Here is a 12,114-nt window from a genome sequence, read left to right as displayed (position 1 = left end):
CCAATCCCAGTCATTTGTATTATTCTCCAAACAAAGCTGCAGTACCTAATCTTGCCATATATTTCTTTCTGTACCTGGGCTGGTATTTCCGAGGGATGGATCCTCAGAGGGGAATCGGTGGGTCCAAGGGTATGGGCTGTGCCCTTTTAGACCTTTAAGAAATCAGGATTTCACAGTAGTGAGTGTTTTATCTGTCCACTCGTTTTCCCATCTTATTCACAAACTATTAAACGCTTGGCTTAATCAAAAGATATCATATTTATGGGGCGTCCGGGTGGCTCAGCCGGTTAAGCATCCAACTTCAGCTCAGGTCATGATCTTGCAGTTTGTTGAGTTCAAGCCGCATGTTGGGCTCTGTGCAGATCGTCTGTTTCCCTCTCTTTCTGGCCCTCCCCCGCTTTCTTTCTCTCTCTCTCTCAAAAATAAACATTAAATAAATTTTTAAAAATATGTATCATATTTATGATAATTCCATGCTTTAAGAGACTTACTCATTTTTATAGACACCCTCCTTCAGCCCTGTTCACTTTTAAATTGTCTACCCACAGGGTTATATCTTTTTTTTTTTTTTTCCTGCTCTGAAATTCTGCTATTCTTAGGTCTAAGACATATCTGACTGCACCCATGTTTCCTCTAAGATAACGCGGTCATTTTCTGCTACTGCCTTTTCACATGGTCAGAGTTAAATTTTATGCAGCAGCTGCTCTCATTAAATATCTAAATTTGAGCACTTTAATCTCCACCAAAGGAGGCAAAGGACATATCTGAAGCTCGGCTTTCAACAGAATGAGGCTTCCATCAGCGAACAGACAGTCCAAACCTCTCTATGTTTCCTGTGCGGGTTTGCATCTCGTTTTGGGAAAACATGACTCATTTTCTCAGTGTGGCCTGGCGGTCTGTGGTCTGCCGTCCCTCCAACAAACCTCCATCGCCCTGCCCCCGTTTCTGCTTTGCCGAATGCTTCCCGCCGTCTTCCCCCCGCTGCTGTGGGTATTTCCACAGTAGGCGTGCACGTTTTGGAGAGAGTTCCAGTTCACTTCTCTGTTTTTAGGCAGTACAACCTTGGATTGCAAGCGACTTGTTCTGCGAGTGTTCCGCAAGACGAGCAAGCATTGCTAATAAATTTTAGCTTGATAAAACGAGCGATGTCTTGCAATACGAGCAGTACGTGATTCCAAAAGCCACGTGATCACAACTGAACCAATGGTTCTTCTCTCCCTCCCTCCCTCCCTCTCTCTCTCTTGCTGTCGCTCTTGCTCTCGTTCTCGCTCCCTGCAGGATTGTGGGTGATCGTCTCCCATGCTCGGATGCTCAGTCTCGGGCCGTGGTGTTCGGCAGAAATGAGTGATTTTTCAGAATGTTGGAAGGTGCCCACAACTGGCACTAGAGTATTTTTTGTCACTTCCAAGCACCTATGGACGGTCCTTTGCTTCATTCTAGGTCAGGCCGCCTGCAGATAATAGACTCTTTCCTCTGCTGCCTTATTGCCAGTTACATTAAATACAGTCTCTGACAAGAGTTTATGAATACTTTACTGTAGTCAACATCCGTGTGAGCATATACAAATGGTCCCCGTGCAGAAAAAGATTCCATTGAGCCAAAAGATAGCAGTAATTCCATTAGTGATACTGAAAGTTGTCCTACACAATAGCCCTCCCCTCTCTCGTCTCCCTCACACTAGCCACGAAGGCTTTCAAAGGTAAGTGCAGGTTAATTTGTTTATTGTTCTTTATATTTTGTATTTGCTTTTCATTTTATATTATATTACAGGATTGTGATCATTCTTATATGAATGTTTGGGGTTGTGGAACAAATCGTCTGAATTTCCATTATTTCTTATGGGGAAATTCGGGCTTTGATATACAAGTGCTTTAGATTACGAACATGTTTCGGGGACGATTTATGCTTACAAACCAAGGTTTTACTGTATGTGGGTCCTTGAAGCAGAGCGTATGCCTGTATTTCCTTATTCGTACCCCAAGTTTTATTTCCCTGATTCTCAGTGGCTTTTATGATAAGGTCAACCTCCATGTCCCCCATTTCAGAGTTCACTTTGTTTAGTGCCCAGGCTCTGTTCGTGGCCATGGGAACTATTGTAGCAAAACGGATTTGTTCAGACCCTGTTGTATCACCCCCACGATTACTGGGACCCCTGTTACCAATGTTCTTGCTCCTGTATTATCGACATCTGAGCTGGGCCGGCCTGAAACTTGCTTCTTTTCTGCTGTCCTGTCAGTTCCTCACACAAGGCTTCAAAACCACTGGTGACACCTTCTTAGCTTCCTTTTGGGCTTTCCAGTAATTGTGATTACCAAAAAGTGCACCTAAAGTTGAGGAGAAGAGCAACACACTCTGCGTTTGACATCATCAACCGTAGCCCCGTTACTTCACTGCGAGGGATTTCCTTTTACTGCTTGCCATTCCTCTTCCGGTGTTAAGATGGTTTCCATGTTTTCATGGAGCAAAAGTAAATGTTTAGTTGTTGAGGCACACGCTTTATTATGGAGTTTTTGTACATATACCTAGACATCTGTGCACATATTTTGCTGTTGTTGTTTAAAGTCTCTATTTATTTATTTTCAGAGAGAGAGAGAATCCGAAGCAGGCGCCTCTGACAGGGGGGCTCATCTCCGGAAGCGTGAGCTCATGACCCAGGCCGCAGCTAAGAGTCGGACGCTTAACCGACTGAGCCACCCAGGTGCCCCACGTGCACATATTTTGAAATGTAATTATTCAATAATGATTGAATTAAAATGAAATGTGAAAGGTAGTCAACGGAACTCTTATCAGGAATTTTAGCAAACACTAAACCAGTGGTTGGCACACCACGATCTAAGACTCCTGGGGATTGCCAAGACCTTTCGGGGGGTTCATGAAATCAAAACCATGTTCATAAAAAATACTAAGATGTTATTTTCCTTTCTCTTTATGTTGGTATTCGCACCGTGCTCACATTACAACAGATTAAATTCAGAAGTGGATAGGAGATCCTAGCAGTCGTTTGATTAAAGCAACCATAAAAGAAATTTGCGAAAAAATGTAAAACAATGCTATTCCTTTCACCAAGTTTTAATTTAATTTTATTTTATTAAAGATTTTATTTTTTTCAGTAATCTCCACACCCAACTTGGGGTTTGAACTCAGAACTCTGAGGCTAAGAATCTCATGCTCTACCAATTGAGCCAGCCAGGAGCCCCTCACCAATTTTTTATTTCTTTTATTTCTTTTATTCCTTTTTTCTTTATTTATTTTAGTTTTCTTAAATTTTATTTTTAATTTACATCCAAATTAGTTAGCAAATAGTGCAACGATGTAGATTCCTTAATGCCCCTTACCCCTTTAGCCCATCCCCCACCCACAACCCCTCCAGAAACCCTCTGTTCTCCATATTTATGAGTCTCTTATGCTTTGTCCCCCTCCCTGTTTTTATATTATTTTTGTTTCCCTTCCCTTATGTTCATCTGTTTTGTCTCTTAATGTCCTCATATGAGTGAAGTCATATGATAATTGTCTTTCTCTGACTAATTTCACTTAGCATAATACCCTCCAGTTCCATCTTTTTTATATTTTAAGTTTATTCATTTATTTTGAGAGAGAGAGAGAGAGAGCACAAGCAGGGAAGAGGCAGAGAGAAGAAGAGACAGAATCCCAAGTAGGTTCACACCATCAGCATAGAGCGTGATGTAGGGCTCAAACATAATGTGAGATTATGACCTGAGCTGAGATCAAGAATCAGATACTCCACTGACTGCACCACCCAGGCACCCCACCAACTTTTTATTTTAGAAAATCCTTTTTAAAATATGTTGACATGTAATAGATTGAATAAAGACATATGTTTTTAATTCCTCAATTTAATTTGCAATATAGTAAATAATATTCGATATAACCTACATAAACAAAAGTTCTTTGGGGTCCTTAGTAATTTTTAAGAGTGGAAAGTGCTCCCGAGTCCCAAAATTCTGAGAGTTGCTGCTCAAAAATGATTATTTAAATTCAGTCTGCATAGTTTTATTGGAACTTCCTTTGAATTTTTTTTTTTTTTTTTTACCTTTAATGGTGGGAGAATTCTATCTACTATTTCCATCCTCAACTATATAACAGGTTTTTATTCTAACAACTCTCCTCATGTATGTCTATAAATATAAATAAAAAGGAAAAAGAAAAAAGGAATTGGAAACCCTATCTCATAAGACCCAAAAGAAACATACAGATGGCTAAAAAAAAAAAAAGCAGTCTCTGAGAAGTAAAAATTTCTTCTGGCACAAGCTGAGTGTAATTGTGTATAATTACACAATTATAACTGTGTGTAAAAGTAATAAAATAAAGAAGATAATGTCATCCTTGTCCATTCCCAGCATCCATTTCTCCAAAAGTCTTAACCTCATAGCCTTTTTCTACAGCTTTCCTGAAAAACTCAACATGCATACAGGTCACCTATTAAAGTGGACAGTTAAACAGCTTTTAGCTTATTCACGAGTTGTGCGTCCATCACACCATCGGTTTTAGAGCATTTTCATTGCTCCTAAAAGAAACCCTGTACCCATTAGCCCTCCCCAGCCAACACCCCCACACACACACACACCCTCCAGCCCTAGGCGACCACGAATCTGCTTTCTGTCTCTACGTTCTCCTATTCTGGACGTTTCATGCACGTGGAATCATACAGCATGTGTCCTTCGTGACTGGCTCCTTCCACTTAACATAATGTTTTTGAGGTTCGTACAGGTCATAGCACAAGTCAGCACTTCATTTCTTTTTCTTGCCAAATAACGTTTCGTTATGTGGGTATACCACATTTTAGTTATTCGTCCATCAGTCGATGGGTATTTGGGTGGTTTCTATTTCACGGCTGTCGTGAAAAATGTTGCTATGAACGTTTATGTACAAGCTTTTGTGTGTACGATGGTTTTTACCTCTCGGGGGTATAGACCCAGGAGTGGGTGTGCTGGGTCATAGGGTAACTCTCCATTTAAGATTTTGAGGGTGGCCAGAATGTTTTCCACGGGGGCTGAGACATTTTACATTCCCTCCAGCTATACACGAATAATCCAATTTCTCTATGCCTTTACCAACGCTTGTTATTTATTTGTTTATATTTTTCTAGCCATCCTGGTGGGTGTGAAGTGGCATCTCATTATGGTTTGATTTGCGGGAAGTCTTTTAATTGGGAAATGAATGTTGTCAACTGGTGAGTTCTAGTACCTTGGGCTTTAGATGGCCAGACTCCTCAAAGTGCTTATTCCAACGTGGATGCCGACCTCAATCTTTTCACCTCCTAAAGCAATTAAATTAAATTTAGGGCAATTTTATTTCCGTAGGTCTTCTGGTGAACCCGATTATCTGTCGGTGTGGCTTAGAGAATTCAAAAACGTCACTGGCAGTCACAAGGTCACCGCCCTGGGCTCTCTGTTGTCCCAGACGTGGTGTCTGTTGGGTGGTGCTGTGCAAAGTCAAGAGCACCGGCTTTAGGTGAGACCCAAGGTCAAAATGATCCCCAATTCTTCCCAGCTATGCAAACACTATTATGTAATTGATCTCATCTCTCCAGTCTCAGTTGTTCAAGTATAAAGCAGGGACGTCCCCATTGATGTAAAAGCAATATGCCATAAGGGTCAGAGACACAAGCTTTAGAGCAGATCGGCCTGGATTGTGATCCAGTCCTGCAATTTCTTAGCTACGTGGCCTTGGGCCAGTTGCTTAACCTCTCTGATCCTTTGTTCCTTCACCTGGCACTTACCCATAGAACTGGAGTAAGGACTAAAGGAGAAACTATGTAAAGTGGCTGGCATATAGTATAACATTCAACAATTGTTCGTCAATCCTTCTGTTGAATGATACTATTGTGAAATTTAATAAAGTAAGGCAAAAATTGGAAAGTTGAATGATGTCAAGAGTTGAGGAAATGGAGAAAGAAATTTTGTCCACCAACCTAACAGAATTTAGGCGAGTTAATGTGTTCGTGACCCAGTCACCCCATTCCAAGGATATATTGCAGAAAAACTCTCATAGAAGATCTATGAGGGGACATACACAGAGAATATTCGTCAAAGTGCTGTGTGTGGGGGCAAGAATTGGAGACACTTATGGAGGACACGGACAAGCACAAGGTGTTGGGTACACAGTGTAGACCACCTTGCAGCAGTTAGACAGTAACACAGACAAATAGGAATAGAGACAGACGTTTAAAAAAGGGAAAAACTGAGTGTATCCGCTGAGAATTAACTAGGAAAAGAGATAACACGTTAAGTAGTTTAAAACAGAGAGATTTTTTAAAAATTTATTTTAGAGAGAAAGAGCACGAATAGGGGAGAGAGGCAGAGGGAGAGAGAGTCTTAAGCGGGCTCCACGCTGTTAGAGCGGAGCCCAGCTCCGGGCTCAATCCCATGACCGTGGGATCATGACCTGAGCCAAAGCCAAGAGTTGGATGCTTTACCAGCTGGGCCCCCCAGACCCCCCGAGAGAATTTAACATGAGGAATTCGTTACACAGGCGATGAAACAGTTAAGAAACCAAACGGGATAGGTGAGGCTCAGGCTTTCTAATGGCAGGAAGTCGTCTCCACCCAGGGAGGTGAGAGGGACAAGGGGAGAAAGTGATGTGACCTAAGTCCAGGGGCTGAGGTCACTCTGCAGAAGCCGGAACTACGGCAGGGTTGTTCAGCGGAGACTGGAGCTCTGGAGAAGACACGCTTGCTGTAGGAGATCCTAAAAAAGACAGAGAAGGCGCACCACCAGCTTCTCCCTTCTCCCCTCTTCCATCCTCCTATCTCCCCCCGGTGCTTTTGCTTTGCAAAACAGAGCGGGGAAAGAACAGAGATGGATTTGAGAATCTCAGATCCCAGCCAGGACAAAGAATGAGCACAGTGATCTATGTGAATTACAAGTACATCCACGCTCCAACAAAACCACTTATCCGGTAAGGAGCCTACAAACTCAAGTACACGGATAGAGCACGGAGTAACTGCCTAGGCAGGGGTGAGATAAAGAGGAAGAAGCAAGGACAATGAACTACCTTGAGGTACGCAAGGCAAGAAGAGGTCGAGGTGACGATGACTTTAGGGTAAGTGAACATGATACTCGGTTGACTGCTGGCTAATTCCCAGGGAGAAAGGAATGAATGCTGAGGTTATGAACTATTAGCACTTTGGTGGACATGTTGATTCCCTTAATTGTAGAGAATCACAGAATATGGAGTTGTGAAAGGCCTCAAAGCTTTTGCATCTTCTGAAGCCACTTAGTGCGTTAGGAAGACTGTAGGCTTTATAGTCAGGTAAACCTGGGTTTACTGACCGGAGGACTGTATGATGGTTAAACTTCTCCGAGCCTCAACGTCCTTGCCTATGAAATGGGGGTATAATAAATACCTTGCGGGGTGCCGGGGTGGCTCAGTTAAGCATCCAACTCTTGATCTCAGCTCAGGTCTTGATCTCAGGGTCATGAGTTCAAGCTCTGCCTTGGGCTCCGTGCTGGGTGTGAACCCTACCTCAAAAATTAAACACATGCATACATACATACATACATACCTTGCAAGAAAGGATTGGGAGTCATACAGTAGAATAATAAACATAGTGTTTGCAACAGAGCTGACTTTTGATAAGTGGGAGCTATCATCTGATCCAAATCCCTCACCTTCCAGGGAAAGAAGTGGAGGGTACCATCTCATCGAAGTTAGAGGCATACCCCAGAATCACAGACATAGGGCAGAGTTGATTATGGATCTTGAATCTCCATATTTAAAATCTATTCAAATGGATATAAGGGGTATATACCTAGGAGCGGAACTGGAGTTATGACTTCAGGAAAAATTCCTAGAAGAAGGATTGCTGTGTCAAAAAGTTAATAAAAAGTTTTGTTACATACTGGAAAATTCCCCTCCAAAAAGGCTGTACATATTTGCATTTCTAACAGTAAGTTATGAGAGCATCTTGAACATTCTTTTAAAAGAGAAGTGATATCTCTAGAACATTAGAACTGAGGTAATTTTGGGCACCTGGGTGGCTTAGTTGGTTGGGCGTCTGACTCCTGCTTTTGGCTCACGTCAGGATGTCACGGTCGTGGGATTGAGCCCTGCGTCAGGAGTGTAGAGTGTGGAGCCTGCTTGGGATTCTCTCCTTCTGTCCCTCTGCCCCTCCCCAGCTTGTGTGTGTGCATGTGCTCGATCTCCAAAATAAAAACAAAAACAAAAACTGAGGAAATTTCATGGTCTGTGTGACCCAAGAGATCTCATTCATTATGTAAATCAATTAAGAGGTGGGTGTTCTGCGACTTCCAACCAAAAACATTCTAATTTATACCACGAGCAACTTTATTATTATTATCCCAAGAAATATCTCATAAGAATATATTCCCTAGGCTTTTCAAATAAGAGATGGGTGAAAAAAATATCTTTGCATGACACTTTTTCATTCCAGGAAACAGTTTTTCATCTTGATGTTAATGCCCAATGTTACTAGGTCTAGATTCTTGCCTCTTAGAACCCCAAAGTGGGCATTACTATTATCAGGACTAAATTTCTAGTTCCTCACGTCCTAGAGGTTAGGTCCAAAACTTTATCAAGAAAGTTTAACAAGGCATAAAAACTTGTAGGTCATAATGAAAACCATGTTCATCTATTTTGGCTGAATCATGCCTCTATTTTGAATTACCGTCTTCCTGCCTTTCTCTATTACAATTATATTCCTGCTTTTCTGAGCTTTTGCTTTATCACTCAAAACCTTTAATATATCCTGTTACAGATTGTTTAGTGTGGGTCCCGAGAACTGCAAAGAGCCTGAGATTTTACTCTTCCAGCAAGCTCATGAGTTAGCTTACCACAATTTCGTGGATGCTGATAAAAGACGAAAGAGTCCAAGCCAGCAGCCAGAATACCAGCATCTCCTTACACTGGTTACAGAAGCCCCAGTAAAGCACAGGAATTGTGAAGAGGGTAGGGTAACATGTACACATGGAGTAGGTTGCATTATAGGAGAGGAAATTTCAGCTCGGGGAACCCAAATATTTTATAATGGGCAGTAAGCAGCATTTTGCTCCTGAGGGAGACATTGTATCTATCTTCTGTAGCTGTTCATTACACGGATGCCTTGGATATCTTGCAGACTTAGAAAAATTAGACTTTGTATTTCTAAGACAGGAAATCCAGGACCCCAGTTCAAAAGGGATTATAGCTCAAGGCATCACTATCATCAATATGATCGGAATTGTATTAAGATTTGTGGACTTGCCCTGGGGAGCAAAGAAGTTGGCACATCTTCTAAAAGGATGCATTTTCAATATATGTCTACATATTTTTGGAAATTCACTATCTTGTTTCTTTGTGTGGGAGTGGGTGGGGAGAAGGCAGTTGTCACATTAACTAAACCTACACATGGTAACTCTTCTGTTACCCAAGCGTATCTTTTATGGAGGCTGTTTCACTGTCTTTCCAAGTATTTTTTCTTCCCAACCACATACAGGATCCCAGTTGAAAAGATTGCAGTTAAAAATGGTTTTTCTTCCATCTCGTATTCTTGTGATATTTTAGTACATAGAGAAGTTTCAGCAGCCTTCATGATGTGCCACTCTGGACGTCTGCCGGACAGGCTCATCTCTTAATCTGGCCCTAATCACCACCATCACAGTAAACAAGACATGCATATTGAGTATCGTATCTTTGGCACTGTGTTAAGTGATGATCTAAGAAAGATAGGGAGGTAGGAAGGGAATCGCTATTTTGTGTTAGACGCTGTGCTAGCCGTTTTCAGTACAGGTTTTCATCATCACAACACAGCGATAACTATGGTCCAGAGTGATAAGTAGTGTGTATCATGGTAATGAGTGACAAAACCAGATTTAAAATTCTAGGTGTATCTGATATCAAAATCCATGATGATTTTATTTTAAAAAAATTTTTTTTTAACGTTTATTTATTTTTGAGACAGAGAGAGACAGAGCATGACTGGGGGAGGGTCAGAGAGAGGGGGATACAGAATCCAAAACAGGCTCCAGGCTCTGAGCTGTCAGCACAGGGCCTGATGCGGGGCTCGAACTCATGGACCGCGAGATCATGACCTGAGCCGAAGTCGGCCGCTCAACCGACTGAGCCACCCAGGCGCCCCCAAATCCATGATGATTTTAGAAAATTTATCTTGGAATTCAAGAAAATTGTAACTCAGGGAGAAAAGCTCTGTGCAGCAAAAGAATCATACTAATATAGGTTGTGCACTAAATGTGACTATAGACAGTAAGTGTCACTGGAAAATTCTCCCGGTTAAGGTAATTACCACCATAGTCCACGGTGGTATAGAACTTTGGTCAGTCACCAGTGCTCTGTGTTCGGCATGAACTGAGAATGGGTTTTGGAGGAAGGCTTTTGGGAGAGCCTGTAGATGGTAACATTAATTCAGGCAGTCAACTTAGGTGCACACTTTGCTCTTCACAAGAGGAATTCAACTGGAGGCTGGATTTGTACTACCTTGCTTTCTACTTCAGAGAAAAACAAAACCCCTCAGCCTTGACCTTCCTCAACCTCTTTGAGCTTCCTACCCCAGAATATACTTGCATCTGCACCCATTTTTGAGCCTAGTCTCTGCTCACAGCGAAAGAGCATTCTTTCTCCGATGGCGTCTTTAAGCAGTATGTTTCTACAGCTCTTTCCTATCACATACATTTTTTTTTATTTTTAATTTTTATTTTAGAGAGAGAGTGGAAGAGGGGCAGAGAGAGAGAGAGAGAAGGAGAGAATCCCAAGCAGGCTCCTTGCTTAGCACAGAGCCTGATGTGGGGGTCAATCCCACCACCCTGGGATAATGACCTGAGCTGGAGTCTAGAGTCTGGCACTTAACCAACTGAGCCACGCAGACACCCCATTTCCTGTCAGCATTTAAATGTGCCCCAGGCTTTGCCTTCTTAACGACTCTTCCTCGATTTCTTCTTGTTACTATGTATCTCCTTCCTTCACAACCAAGTTTTTTATTTATTATTTTTTTAAATTTTTATTTATTTTTGAGATAGAGACAGAAACAGAGCATAAACAGGGGAGGGGCAGAGAGAGAGAGAGAGAGAGAGAGAGAGAATCCGAAGCAGGCTCCAGGCTCCGAGTTGTCAGCACAGAGCCTGATGCAGGGCTCGAACTCACAGACCGTGAGATCATGGACTGAGCCGAAGTCGGACGCCCAGTCGACTGAGCCACCCAGGTGCCCCAGTCTTATTTATTAAAAAAAAATTTTTTTTTAATGTTTTTATTTTATTTTTGAGAGACAGAGTGCAAGCAGGGGAGGGGCGGAGAGAGAGGGAGACACAGAATCCGAAGCGGGCTCCAGGCTCTAGGCTCTGAGCTGTCAGCACAGAACCCGACTAGGGCTCGAACTCATGGACTAGGAGATCATGACCTGAACGGAAGTCAAACGTTTAACCACCTGAGCCACCCAGGTGCCCCACAACCAAGTTTCTTTGAAGAACAGTTTGCATTCGTGCTCTTCCTTTCCTAGTTCTCATTAATTTGTTGACTCAGTACAATCTGTTCACCAAAGTAATGTGGGCCAAAATTGTGCCTCAGTTTCCTCATCTGTAATACACGGGAATAATAGTAACGACCTCATTGGGCTCTGTGGATTTAACTAATCATTAAATATAAAGCACTTAGGACACATACTAAGCATTGTTAACTGTTAACTGTAATTCCTATTATTATAATTATTTAATTACAAAGATTCTCTCAAAGTTAGTGTACTTTTTTTTCAGAATTAACCATGAATCACATGTACAGCCAGCCAGAGGCTTTTAACCCACAAATGGACAAAAAAGCCCTGCCTGCTCAGTAACTGCTTTGCTTTATGGGAAAGAGAGAGAGAGAAAGTAAAATAAGTAAGGAGAAAGAAAAAAGGAAAGAAAGAAAGAAAGGAAAGAAAGGAGAAAGAAAGAAAGAAAGAGAGAGAGAGAGAAAGAAAGAAATAAAAGAAAGAGAAAGAAAGAACATGCTGCCAGTTTTACCTACTAAAGAGGAACTGAAGTTCATGAGAAAACCGCCAGCCGCCTCCCGGTCTCCTAGGAGACGCGGTCAGATACCACCTGAGCGGGGGACGCCCGTAAGCCTTACTGCGCATGCCCACCGCCTTCCCGGTGGAGGGCGGGTGCA

At 42.2% G+C, this 12,114-nt stretch overlaps 1 long non-coding RNA gene across 1 annotated transcript; it reads left to right on the top strand.

The window, feature by feature from the left end:
* Window positions 1–1,619: 1,619 nt before the first annotated feature.
* LOC128775865 (uncharacterized) lies at window positions 1,620–2,759 on the top strand. The gene is made up of 2 exons (XR_008420801.1): window positions 1,620–1,699; window positions 2,584–2,759. It is a non-coding gene; the product is annotated as an uncharacterized LOC128775865 (long non-coding RNA).
* The last annotated feature ends 9,355 nt before the right edge of the window (window positions 2,760–12,114 follow it).

Source organism: Panthera pardus, unplaced genomic scaffold, assembly GCF_024362965.1.
Source record: "Panthera pardus isolate Hobbes unplaced genomic scaffold, ASM2436296v1 HiC_scaffold_9, whole genome shotgun sequence".
Classification (NCBI taxonomy): Eukaryota; Metazoa; Chordata; class Mammalia; order Carnivora; family Felidae; genus Panthera; species Panthera pardus.
This window is presented reverse-complemented; position numbering and strand designations above follow the sequence as displayed.